Consider the following 13,970-nt stretch of genomic DNA (forward strand, 5'->3'; position numbering starts at 1 on the left):
AATCTCTGCAGCCTGCGCGGAGTTATGCGTAATTCTCTTGTTCTCTACAACCGTACTTAATGTAGTGACTGCATAAGAAGCTGTGGATGTACCATCCGGAAGTTTGAAGCAGGAGCCATCACAAAATAGCTCCCCTTGCGCATTATCCAAAGGAGTGTCCTTAAGACCAATTCTGCCCTTTGTTTCTTGTTCAGTAGGATACAGGCAGTCATCACCGCAAACAGTATTTTGTGGGAAAGGTAGGAGTTCAGCCGGATTAAGAACACAACACCTCCTAATTTGTATGTGTGGAGCAAACAAAATCAATTCATATCTCGTCAATCGTGCGGAAGTGAGGTGTTGCGTTTGGGTTTTGTTCAATAGAACATCTACAGAGTAAGGCACCATCAGGGTTAGATCATGGCCTAGGACCATTCCCTCACTCTGCTTTACAGAGGCGGCAGCAGCAGCGACAGCTCGCAAACATCTTGGCAAAGCGCATGCGACAGGACGGAAGAGTAGTAACCGCATGGCCTATTCTTCCCTCCATGTTCCTGCGTTAATTCAACCAAAGCACATCCATCACATTCATGCACAAACAACACAAAGGCCCTGTTGTAATTTGGTGTACCCAAAACCGGTGCATGCATAATGCAGTCTTGAGAAGCTCAAATGATTGTTGATATTCCGATTTCCATGGCAATGGTGAAGAAATGCCCTTCTTTGTCAAAGCCAACATCGGTTTTATCACTAGTGAAAAGTTTGGGATCCATAAACTACAGTAAGAAGCCATACCTATTAAGGCTCTGACTTCCTTCTGTGTATTTGGGACAGACATGCCAGAAATGTGTTTTATTATTTCAGGTGTCAATCTTCTTCCCTCCTTTGACAGGAGGTTGCCTAAATAGGCGACCTCCTGGCAACAATATTGAAACTTTTTAAGCAAAGCTTTGTGACCATGCTTAGCTAGATGGATGAGCAACAATACAGTGCCCTCTTTACAAGAGCTCTCAGAATCTGCTGCTAAAAGCAAGTCGTCAGCGTACTGAAGCAGCGTACAAGTAGGGGATAATTCAAGAGTATCAAGCTGTTCTTTCAAGGCCCTACTATAAATGCTAGGACTCTCGGTGTAACCTTGAGGTGCACGAGTAAACGTGAACGAGCGTCCCCCTAAGGTGAACGCGAACAAATATCTACTGTCCTTGTGTATAGGAATACTGAAGAAAGCATTCTTCAGGTCCACAACACTGAACTAAGTAGCCGTAGCTGGAATCATAGTTAATATCGTCGTCACATCAGGCACAATTGGAAATTGCGGAGCGACAACTCTATTGATGGCTCGCAAATCAATTATAAAACGAAATGGAATAGCATTATCGCCTTTTTTGTACACGGGTAAGATCGGACTATTGCACAAACTTCCTGTAATCTCCTCAATCACCCCACGATGCACAAAATCGGAAACAATGCTCTTCAAAGCTCGCTCACCTTCAACCGAGATCTTATACTGCGGGATACGTGGAAGCTTAATACCATGTTTCAAGACTATTTTAACAGGCTCAATCTGTAGAACACCGACATCATTGTCGTCAGCAGACCACAAATACTCCGGGACATTACTGAATTCTGGTGGCAAAGGTCTAGTCAAAAATTGTGAAACAGAAAACTGCTGTGGTGAAATCGTCAAACGCACTCCATCAGATGAACAATGAATTAGTGCATTTAATTCCTTCAACAGATTCAACCCCAACAAATTTTCTCCACAATTCGAAGTCAAAAGAAATGGACAGTGGTCCGTAAAAGGATCCAAAGAAATAGGTACCGGCGAAGAAACCGGACAAACGACTGGTGTGCCAGAAAACCCTACGGAGACGTTGGTTTGCCCTGACAGTGGAATGTTTGGAACCCGAGAATGATCAATGGAGCACTTCTGTGCTCCAGTGTCTATCAAGAACTGATGTTTCCTATTTCCCACTACCATTTCAACGTAGGGACCTTTCTGACTAACGGGAATAGGTGTAGGTTCCAAACCCTGCTTCGCGCAATCCTAACGAAACAGAATATCATCAAAAGGAAGCTCCTCAGAGAGGTAAGCAGCAGAGGGGTGATCAAATATGTTTCTAGTATCCACACTCGAAGTCTGATTGTGCTGTGAAAAAGGTTGCTGAGGATCCTGTGAAAACTGACCTCTACCAGGGACCCCCACCCCGGGGCGACCTCTGGGTCGTCTACCCATACTCCCAAAGGTGTTATTCGACCTCTGTCGAAGGACGGGGCATTGTGCACGCCAATGACCCTCCTGGCGACAATAGGCACACTGGTTAATGTTCACAGGACCCAAGGGCACGTTCCCTTATGGAACATATTGACCTCTAATCTGCGAACTACCCCCTCTGGGACCTCTAACAATTTGTTGTAACAATACTTTAGTCTTTAAGTCTCTTTTTCTCTTTTCGACTATCTTTTTCATTATTGACACGTTCTCGTAGTACTGAGCCATGTGCAGTACTTCTGATTGGGATTTCGCCTGCCAACCGCTCTCGGAAGACATAATCTGTGACTGGATGTCAGGCAGCAATCCGTGCACAAATTTGTCCACAAATAACCTTTTCCGAGACTCTGTGCCTAAATCCTGTCCACTGAAGTCCGAGAATACTTGTTCGAACCGATTAAAGAACTCGGTGACACCCTCAGATTTTCCTTGGACACAGGCAGTAAGCTTGTCCCAAATAATTCTTTTTTCGGGAATTATAGTTTTTAATTTTGCAATTATTCTATCAGGCAAAGTGAGTATCACCTGAGGCGGTCTCTCACCAGCTGGCCTTTCCCCGTCAAGCCTAGTTATATTAGCCCACGTATCTCCCAACCCAGGTGCATCATCTATTGTTCTAACCTGCTTCCACAAATCTACGGGCAGGAGTACAGGGAATAACAAGTCAATATCGCCTAGGGTGAACACTGAGGACTGCAAGACGGACTCTATCTCTTTATAGAATCCTGTCGGATTTTTCCTAATGTCGGGAATAGATTGCCTAATGGTGTTCACTTCCTGTCGTGAAAACGGGTCGTGAACAAACTGCGATACATAATGTGCGGGAATGTCCACAGCAGCTGTTCCCGCTGCAACATTAGCGTGAATCTCAACTTTTGGGACAAATGTCGGAGGTACCTCTCTCATAGGCAACTGAGATATAGGCAACTCAGAACGCTTACTAAGCAACAGAGCTAAGTCGAGCGCTAAAGCAGTGGAAGAAGTATCAAGTGAAAAAGCTCTCTTATAAATACCCAGTAACTCTGTTGGACAACTAACCTTCTTCCTCACACATTCATCCTGCAGGTACTCTACCATTACCCGAATCACCTTCCTCTGCATTTCTAGCGTATATTGACTTTATGTGTCATATACCTCAACCGGAGTTATCGATAAATCCGAAATCCATCTAATTGCATCTCTTGTACAAATCTGCGCTTCCTCAGATGCCCATTTACGACACAGAAGAAATCGTTTCTGTACATACATACTCTCTTCTTCGTCATCCTCATTCCGTAACTTCTCCAAATCTCTCCTATACTCAAATAACCTCTCAACATGCTCATGTACTTTCTCCACAGTGTCTCTTGAAAGTGCTAAAGTATTCAGATCCCTCAGCCCTTGTGGGAGATCCGCATTATTTAATTTACCCCACATTACGCATAAATGAATCCCTAAAACTTCAATAAAAACGTTTTTCTCAGGAAACTTATCCAGTGTGGCAAAAACATTAGCTCGATCATCTCTCTCCATACAATGCTTCGCCCATGCAAACAAATCCCGCTTTTTATCTGTAGTGACAGTATTACGAGTAACAACCTTCGACCCCGCACCCCGATCAACTATAGTCGGTACAGAACCACTCGGGAGTGGAGGTGCAGGCAGATTTAATCGAGGTGTTATTACTGGTCCAATGGGAAGAGGTAGTAGAGCAGGCGGAGGAACAACAGCCGGAGGAATAGGAACAACAGGTTGAGCAGGGAGAGCAGGAATAACAGCAGGAAGAGGCTGTCATGATCTCTGCTTCCAAAAGATCAGGACTTGCCCGACTCCCTTGGAAGCAGACCCATAACCCCGGTTCCGAGTGCCAGCCAGTCCCAATTGGGACCTTTTGGACCCTGTCCTGGCGCCAGTGGCACCAGGCTCATAAAGATGCCCAGTCCCAGCGCTGGAAGCGCCGGGCTCATAATGCTTGGGTGGACTTACCTGCAGCAGACCATGCTGCTTACTTACCTGCCAGTTGAACCCCTGATCCTCTTCTGTTTGGGACTACTTTTCCTGTTGGGTGGGGCAGGAGCCACTACCTAGGTTCAGAACACTGGAACTCTTCTGGAAAGCAGGAACTCTTTTCTTACCTAGGCGTGGCTGTGGAAGGAGACACCTAAGCACTACAGGAGGCTATTTAAACCATACCCGATGGATGAATCTTGCTTTGTGTTATTCTGCAATTTCTGCAGCAGAACGCTCATCGTGTCTTCTGCTTCTGATCCTGGGCCTAAGGGAACAAAGGCTTACCATCCTGGAATCCAGTCTTCAGCAGCACCTGTAAAGACAAAGAAAGAACAGGTTAGCACTACGGTCTTCAGTGGCAGCTCATCTCTTACCTGGTCCATCGGCTGTCACCAACGCCTCGCGCTGCATTCCGGCATCTGAAAGACAAAGGCTTACCTACTCTTCGCACGCTCCGGAGGCCTTCGGCGCTGCATCCCGCATCTGAAAGACAAAAGAAGGTGCGTTTAAAGACATTGGGCAACTTTATTACTCACGTGCCATTACTCCTTCCCACGCCGAATCCAGTGGGTATTCCAGCACCCTTCAGCTTCTCTAAAGCTCCGAACTTGTACCTGCAAGATAAAAGGGACAGTTAGTGCGCATCGTGAAGCAGGCTACAAGCGCTTACTTACGTGCTTCCAGGCGCTTCTATTCCTCACGCGGGTTCGATCCTCAACTCTCATCACCCCACCATCCGCCATCGCCGGAACCCTGCAAAACAAGAGATATCATTACAAAAGACTTTTAAGACATTTGAAGTGCCCAGAACTTACCGTTCGTGCAGTTAACGACGGACAGCAGTCCTCTGAGGTCAAGAGGCCTGCACCCTTATCCAGTGAAGAAACTGGTTACGGCACCCTGCCCCGAGGCAGTTGGAGAGCTCGGCGTTCACTTACCTAAGGTGAGGGCGTTAACCTTTGGGGTTCTACAGGAGAAGAGAAAGGGAAGAGGAGAGAGGCACCCAATAACCCCAGTTCATTAATCCCATATTTTCTATCTGCAGACATCTTACTCTTCAAGTCAGACAAACAGTGCACAGAGGTCCAGCCCAAAGAGCCAACCGTGTGTTACACATCACCTTTGAAGATACGGCATTCACCCAGCCAAGACCGGCGCCTCTGCGGGAATCAGGTGAGCGTTACAGAACACAAAGCCTACCGCAAAACTCCCACCCAGGCGCTATGGAAACCTCGAAAACCGACCAGCTAGCCCAGTTACTTGGGGAACTAAGAGCAGAAGTGCATGCAGCCCGTCAGGAAATGAATGCTCTAAGAAGGGAACTGATTATTTCCAAGGAGCGAACAGACGATCTCGCTAGACGATTGCTACAGTCACAAGCCGGACAAACTCTGTTACCCGCATCAGGGGCAAATCTTCCTTCAACATCCTCTACGAACCCAGTGCAGATCAACCTACCTGGGAATGTACCTCTGGCTCCGCCAGAACGATTTTCTGGTGACCCAAAGAGGTTTGCAGTATTTATTAATCAGTGCCGGTTGCACTTCTTATGCCGGCCAGCAGCCTTTCCAACTGATCAAGCTAAGGTAGCTTTCGTGCTTTCGTACCTTAGTGGCAATGCGGCAGACTGGTCGATCCCTCTAGTTAATCAAGATGATCCGGTTCTCCATGATTTTCAAGCTTTTCAGCTCAGTATGGAAAAACTGTTTGCAAGACATTCACAGGGGCAGGCCTTGGACAATGAGCTCCTTTCATTGCGACAGGGTAATCAAGACCTTTTGGCTTATATTGCGTCTTTCAACAGACTGATAGTGGAAACTCGATGGCCTGAGGACAAAAGGATTACGCTGTTTTATAGAGGTCTACGTGGAGAGCTCAAAGATGTGTTAGCCCAAGTAGTGAATCCCCCGCAAGACTGTTCGGACTATATTGACTTAGTCATTCAAATTGACCACAGACTGCAGAACAGGAAGGCCGATCGTTCCAAGTTTGATGCTCGAGTATTTTCCAAACCACCAACTCCTACCAAAGGAGTAGACTCCGGGGAACCCATGCAAATAGGGGGCCTGAAAGGACCACTAACACAAAAGGAGCGGGAAAGGAGAAAACAGCTGCAATTATGCCTCTATTGCGGAAACTCGGGGCACTTTCTTCGAGACTGTCCGGTGAAACCAGCCAAGAAGGCAGTAGGAGCTGCAGTTACCAGGGTCACAAACTCTGAGCAGGGAAACGACCTCGCCCGACAAGAATAGAGGTCCTCTTGCTGAGCGTTAAAACCAGTTCAGTGACCTCGCATTTCGTGATACCTATGGTCCTCATTAGCCCTGAACATCCGGATCGATTACATGCGATTGAAGCTTACGTCGACAGCGGTGCCATCGGCAATTATGTGGATCATGAAATGGTTTTGAGGATGAATCTGACTCTTTGTCCAAAGGCTGTAAAGGACGTCATTACTACGGTGGATGGTACGGAGATAGCCTCCGGACCAGTAACGCATACCACCCAAGAAGTGACGCTAGTAAGTCAAGATGGACACCATGAGAAGATCGTGTTCGATGTGATCAAGGCCCCTCAGTTCCAGATTATTCTAGGAATTCCTTGGTTAGAGAAGCACAATCCTCAGATCGATTGGCGAGCAAGAACGGTTCAGTTTCCAGAATGTGTCTCTACTTGTCACCCTTTACCTGGTGTTGCACTGGCAGCAATTTCCTCGGAGGCTCCCCAGTTACCTCCTGAATACCTAGAATTCCAAGATGTTTTCCGGAAGGATCAGGCTAACTCTCTACCTCCTCATAGGTCTTATGACTGCCAGATAGACCTGATACCTCGATCTACTCCTCCTTGTAGTAGAATTTATGCCCTCACCGAGCCTGAGAATCTTCACCTCCAACAATACCTGGATCAATACCTAGCGAATGGGTTTATTCGTCCTTCCAAGTCCCCTGCTTCCTCAGCTTTGTTCTTCGTTCCAAAAAAAGAAGGGGACCTTAGAACTTGTATAGATTATCGTGCCCTGAACCAGATCACCGTTAAGAATAGATATCCGTTACCTTTGATCCCTGAACTCCTGGCCAAGTCAGAAAAGCATGCATATATACAAAGCTGGATCTTAAAGGAGCCTACCACTTGGTACGAGTAAAAGAGGGCGATGAATGGAAGACGGCCTTCCGCACCAAGTATGGGCTCTTTGAATATCAGGTCATGCCCTTCGGACTTTGCAATGCCCCGGCCGCCTTTCAATATTTTATGAACGATGTCCTCAGAGAGCTCATAGATGTGTGTGTTGTTGTTTACATTGACGACATCCTTGTTTATTCTTCATCGGAAACTGAACATCGGAAACACGTGAAAATGGTCCTCGAGAGATTGCGTCAACACAAACTTTTCGCTAAATTGGAAAAATGTGTTTTCAACGTGACTGAAGTTGAATTCTTGGGATTCATATTATCACCTAGCGGAGTGCGTATGGATTCAAAGAAGGTCGATGCAATTCTCAAATGGCCATCGCCATCCTCCGTAAAAGGTGTTCAAAGCATGTTAGGCTTCGCTAACTTTTACCGCAGGTTTATCCCCGAATTCTCTCGAATAGTCCAGCCCATCACCGCCTTGTTAAAGAAAAACAAACGTTTTGAATGGTCTACCGAGGCGGAACAAGCTTTCCAGAATTTGAAGACTAGATTTATCTCTGCACCGATCTTAAAACATCCTCGCCCAGAACTCCCCTACATCGTTGAAACTGATGCTTCGAGCCTTGCCATGGGGGCAGTTCTATCACAAAAGGACCCAGTAACCAATCAGTTGCATCCCGTGGCATTTTGGTCCCGCAAATTCTCGCCTCCTGAAATCAATTACACTATTACTGATAAGGAACTTCTAGCTATCAAGTCCGCCTTTAAGGCTTGGCGGCATTATCTTCTGGGGGCCCGACACACCGTTACTGTGATTACAGATCACCGAAACCTGAAATATTTGAAAACCGCAAAAGCTCAATCCTCTAGGCAACTCCGTTGGGCACTATTCTTTGCCGAGTTTGACTTCATAATTACCTATCGACCTGGTACAAAAAACGGTAAAGCTGATGCCCTTTCTCGGATGGGAGTGGAAGAACATTTGATCAATCCTAAACCTGTACCTATCATTCCCGAACAAAGAATTCTAGGTGTAATCGCCACACAATCCATAGAGGAAGTTAAGGATAAAGCCAGGCTACTGGTAACTCCAGCAGACATACAGAATTGGCATCTGCAGGGAAAGGACTTTACGGTGAAGGACAACCTATTATATTTCCAAGAACGGTTATACCTGCCCAGCACAGATTTACAGAAAAAGGTAATCTCTTGTTATCACGATTCTTTAATGGAAGGACATCCCGGTATGACCAAGACCTCAGAAAAGATCAAGCGCTACTTCTGGTGGCCGTCTTGGAAAAAAGATATCAGAGACTTTATAATGTCCTGTGGAGTATGCGCCCAAAACAAGAGTCAAAAGGAAAAACCAGCCGGCCTCTTACGCCCTATTGACATCCCGCCTCGCCCTTGGCATACGCTTTCTATGGACTTCATCACCGATCTACCTCCATGCTCCGGATACAATACGATCCTAGTAATCGTGGACCTATTCTCCAAGATGGCGCATTTCATTCCACTCAAAGGCTTACCAACAGCAGCAACTCTGGCCCGAGAATTTCTCGAAAACATCGTCCGACTGCACGGTTTTCCTTCAGTTCTAATTTCGGATCGAGGTAGTCAATTTATTTCTCATTTTTGGCGAAGTTGCTGTCGGTCGGCTCAAATTGATGTGAGACTTTCGACCAGCCACCACCCTCAAACCGACGGACAAACCGAGAGGACCAATCAAACTCTGGAACAGTATTTGCGCTGCATGCTACAACAAACTGAAAAAACTTGGAAAGATATCCTTTGGATAGCCGAATATGCCTACAATAACTCTGTCCTCTCGGGAACTGGGAAGACCTTGTTTTTTCTTTTATACGGTAGTCACCCTCGAACCTCGGAGTTGGATCCACTCCAAGATCTTGGAACACCAGCAGTAGACCACCTGCATTCTACAATCACCCAAGCCTTTAAGGAAGCCATTTCTCACCTTCAAAGGGCTAAAGAACAATACAAGAAAGGAGCAGACCAACATCGGAAGGAAGCCCCCCAATATCAAGTAGGAGATCAAGTCTGGTTATCCACCAAATATCTACCTCTAAAAGGACCACGCACTTTCAACCCAAGATACCTTGGTCCCTATTCCATCACTACCATAGTAAATCCAGTAGCGGTCAAGTTGGACTTGCCCCCTCACATGAAGATACATCCGGTCTTCCACGTCTCTCTATTAAAACCCGTGCAACCTCAAACCCGACTAACTACATCTCCAAAACCTATTCTAGTTGATGGAGAACTCGAGTTTGAAGTCAAAAGCATCCTGGATTCCAAGATCTCCAAATCTAAACTATTTTACCTGATTGACTGGAAAGGCTACGGTCCCCAAGAAAGATCCTGGGAACCTGCAGAATATGTCCACGCGCCTCGTCTAATCAAAAGATTTCATCGAACATTTCCTAACAAGCCCAAACCCCCGGAGAAGCCCGGTTTGGGAGGGGCCTTGAGGGGGGGTGCTGTCATGATCTCTGCTTCCAAAAGATCAGGACTTGCCCGACTCCCTTGGAAGCAGACCCATAACCCCGGTTCCGAGTGCCAGCCAGTCCCAATTGGGACCTTTTGGACCCTGTCCTGGCGCCAGTGGCACCAGGCTCATAAAGATGCCCAGTCCCAGCGCTGGAAGCGCCGGGCTTATAATGCTTGGGTGGACTTACCTGCAGCAGACCATGCTGCTTACTTACCTGCCAGTTGAACCCCTGATCCTCTTCTGTTTGGGACTACTTTTCCTGTTGGGTGGGGCAGGAGCCACTCCCTAGGTTCAGAACACTGGAACTCTTCTGGAAAGCAGGAACTCTTTTCTTACCTAGGCGTGGCTGTGTAAGGAGACACCTAAGCACTACAGGAGGCTATTTAAACCACACCCGATGGATGAATCTTGCTTTGTGTTATTCTGCATTCTCTGCAGCAGAACGCTCATCGTGTCTTCTGCTTCTGATCCTGGGCCTAAGGGAACAAAGGCTTACCATCCTGGAATCCAGTCTTCAGCAGCACCTGTAAAGACAAAGAAAGAACAGGTTAGCACTACGGTCTTCAGTGGCAGCGCATCTCTTACCTGGTCCATCGGCTGTCACCAACGCCTCGCGCTGCATTCCGGCATCTGAAAGACAAAGGCTTACCTACTCTTCGCACGCTCCGGAGGCCTTCGGCGCTGCATCCCGCATCTGAAAGACAAAAGAAGGTGCGTTTAAAGACATTGGGCAACTTTATTACTCACGTGCCATTACTCCTTCCCACGCCGAATCCAGTGGGTATTCCAGCACCCTTCAGCTTCTCTAAAGCTCCGAACTTGTACCTGCAAGATAAAAGGGACAGTTAGTGCGCATCGTGAAGCAGGCTACAAGTGCTTACTTACGTGCTTCCAGGCGCTTCTATTCCTCACGCGGGTTTGATCCTCAACTCTCATCAGCCCACCATCCGCCATCGCCGGAACCCTGCAAAACAAGAGATATCATTACAAAAGACTTTTAAGACATTTGAAGTGCCCAGAACTTACCGTTCGTACAGTTAACGACGGACAGCAGTCCTCTGAGGTCAAGAGGCCTGCACCCTTATCCAGTGAAGAAACTGGTTACGGCACCCTGCCCCGAGGCAGATGGAGAGCTCGGCGTTCACTTACCTAAGGTGAGGGCGTTAACCTTTGGGGTTCTACTGGAGAAGAGAAAGGGAAGAGGAGAGAGGCACCCAATAACCCCAGTTCATTAATCCCATATTTTCTATCTGCAGACATCTTACTCTTCAAGTCAGACATACAGTGCACAGAGGTCCAGCCCAAAGAGCCAACCTTGTGTTACACATCACCTTTGAAGATACGGCATTCACCCAGTTAAGACCGGCGCCTCTGCGGGAATCAGGTGAGCGTTACAGAGGCAAAGCAACAGGAAGAATATCATACGGAGGTGGTGCAGAGGCACCAGGCCTTCGCTCGTTTAACAATTTGTCGAGAAACTCGTCAGAAACATGAAGGTCTTTAGAAGGATAGATTTTCTGAATACCGAGTGAGAAAACCCTATCCATATTCCTAACTGACTCAGACTGTTTGTCCTGATCATATAACAACGCCTTTTCAGCATACGTTTTATGACGGCGTGCATGTTTTTCCCTACTCTTAAGCTGCTGCAACGCTTTTTTTTTCCAATTCTGTAGAACATCAAATGCTGCGGGTCTGTCCTTTTTCTTTAACAAGACCAACTCTAATTATTCAATACACGGGATCTCAAAACTACCATTGATTGGCCACTGAAGTTCGGAGGCATGTCTGGTTTGTCTGTGCCAAATACCATTAAATACTACACTTCCAATGCCATGCTTACAATACATAGTAAACGCCGGCGACCCCTCCTGTGGTGCCGGGCGGCTAAATTCCAAAGATTGTCGATCGCTGCGGAATAATGCCCTAAAGCAGCTAGACAATTTCCCAGGCATTTCTCAAATACTTGGTGTTACCTGGTCAATAATTGTGTCTGCAGATACAATGCGCCAAATTCAAATTGTCAGGGTTAAATTAAGAGTCGGGTCACGACTCACCTGACCAAACCTAAGGAGGACCGTAGGGTTTATCAAAGAATTTACCTAACGAATATTACCTTGTGTTTGGTGATTTCGGCAAATCTGCCCACCTGTACGGAGGTCATGACGACCAGATTCTGTTCGGAATGGCATCGACCGCCATTTTGATGTACAGGGTTACTTTTACGCAGCAAAAGAACCTAAGATGGCGGCTCGATTCAAGATGGCGGCTTACATCAATTTCTAAGGTCAAGACCTTGCCCTAGAGAGTTATTCGCGTATAGTTTTAAGCAACTTGGCGTAGGCCAATATACATACAATCGTTACAATAGAAGGCATAATTTAATATCCAGTTTGACAAACTAGAACACAGGAGTACTATGACACATTTGGTAAAGCTGTTCTCATACTAACATGACCCATCAAACCACCCATCATCCTAATAAAACACAGCTAGCTAGCACACACCGGCTAGCTTAGGCGCCTCCTCAGGCCTAATTCAGCCATAACTCATTCTGGTCGTCAACCCTTCAGACTGAACACATTCAACTGATCTCCTCAGCACCACACCTACTGCTAAGAAGCAACTATCACGAAACATCCACACCGGCTGCACACACACTTGGTGCGCCCACACACTTTACGACTCTCTCTCTCTCAACTGACTTGAACCGCGGTTTGCGAGGGCGTTCAACCTACCAGCGCTTTGAGATCATACCAATGGTACATAAGGCGCTATACAAATGCAAAATAACATAACATAACATAACATTGTCCAGCCCTTTTCCAAGTTAACAATTGGCTAGGGTTCATACCAGCATGGACAAGACGACCATCACAGGAAACCAAGGCCCAACAGGAGCCACTGTGATCGCAGCACAAGCAACCTACTTCTTTCGACCAGGACCCCACAGGGGGCACCACACCCGAACCAATAGCCTTGATAAAGACCTACGGGCCGAAACACGTGTCGGCTTTCAACAGGGGGACCCAAGAGCCCCAAATGTACAATATGTGTACTATAAATTGAAGGAGAACCAACCACTTTAACAAATAAAAGCGACATCATAATGCAGCCAACAGTGTGGAAGAATAATTTCTTTGAAACCCAAAAGCAAGATAGCCAGGAACAAACCCCCCCCTTTTCTTCTACTGAACAAATGAGGTGTTTGGCTAAACCGCAAACAGTTACCTGTGATCTTGCAACTTATTTTTCTACCCCGATGCACCAGGAACAACAGTTCACATTACTAATACAAAATCAAATAACTCATACAATGTTCGATGTTGTCTTTAAACACTTGACATATTTGTCTGTACACAGAATACAATGGTGACATTTGTCTTCCGACTTAAAATAAGTCCAGTTTCAAGAATGACCACAATGGATTTCTGCAAAGGCACACAGTTGTGGCTATTCAGCATTCACTTCCATTATTTGAACAAGGATGAAGCTATCTAAATTGAGGTTCAGTTCAGCTCCAAGGTTTCTTAGTGCAGGACAAACATTCTGCTTTCTACAGCCTCAACATGTTGACACAGTGCAAAGTTCATTTTCCTCAGCTCGAGCCGAAAACAGAGTTTAACATGAGACAGAAAACAGGCGTTTAATCAAAATGGCGGATCATTCTAAAATGGTGGCAAAGTCAGCTCTGATTCAAGTTCATTCGGATGCGGTTTTCAGTGCAATGCGAATGTACTTAGGCCAATGTTCATTATCAAGCGGTATTATGTGAAATAGGGTTTTACAATGCAAGGCCCTGTTTAATCTGTGTATTTCCCCTGCTTTGCACGCCAGAAAACCCATGTCCCCCTCCCATGCTTCTGGCTACCTCAACCATGGCAAGCAACATGTGCCACCAGTGTCACAATATGGGTTTAACAGCTACATTAAGTTGCTCAAAGAGCATGTCCAGTCAAGGGCTGGAGGGGCCCTGAGCGGTGGGGTTTAAGACTTGCGTAGGCCTCCCGGTGTTTTGGTGAGTTCAGAATAGAGTAGGATATGCATATTTGAGTGTCCTTAGTGTCATAAAACCAGGAAAGGCTAATAA

This window comes from Ambystoma mexicanum, chromosome 2p (genome assembly GCF_040938575.1).
Source record: "Ambystoma mexicanum isolate Mex_15411 chromosome 2p, UKY_AmexF1_1, whole genome shotgun sequence".
Lineage (NCBI taxonomy): Eukaryota > Metazoa > Chordata > Amphibia > Caudata > Ambystomatidae > Ambystoma > Ambystoma mexicanum.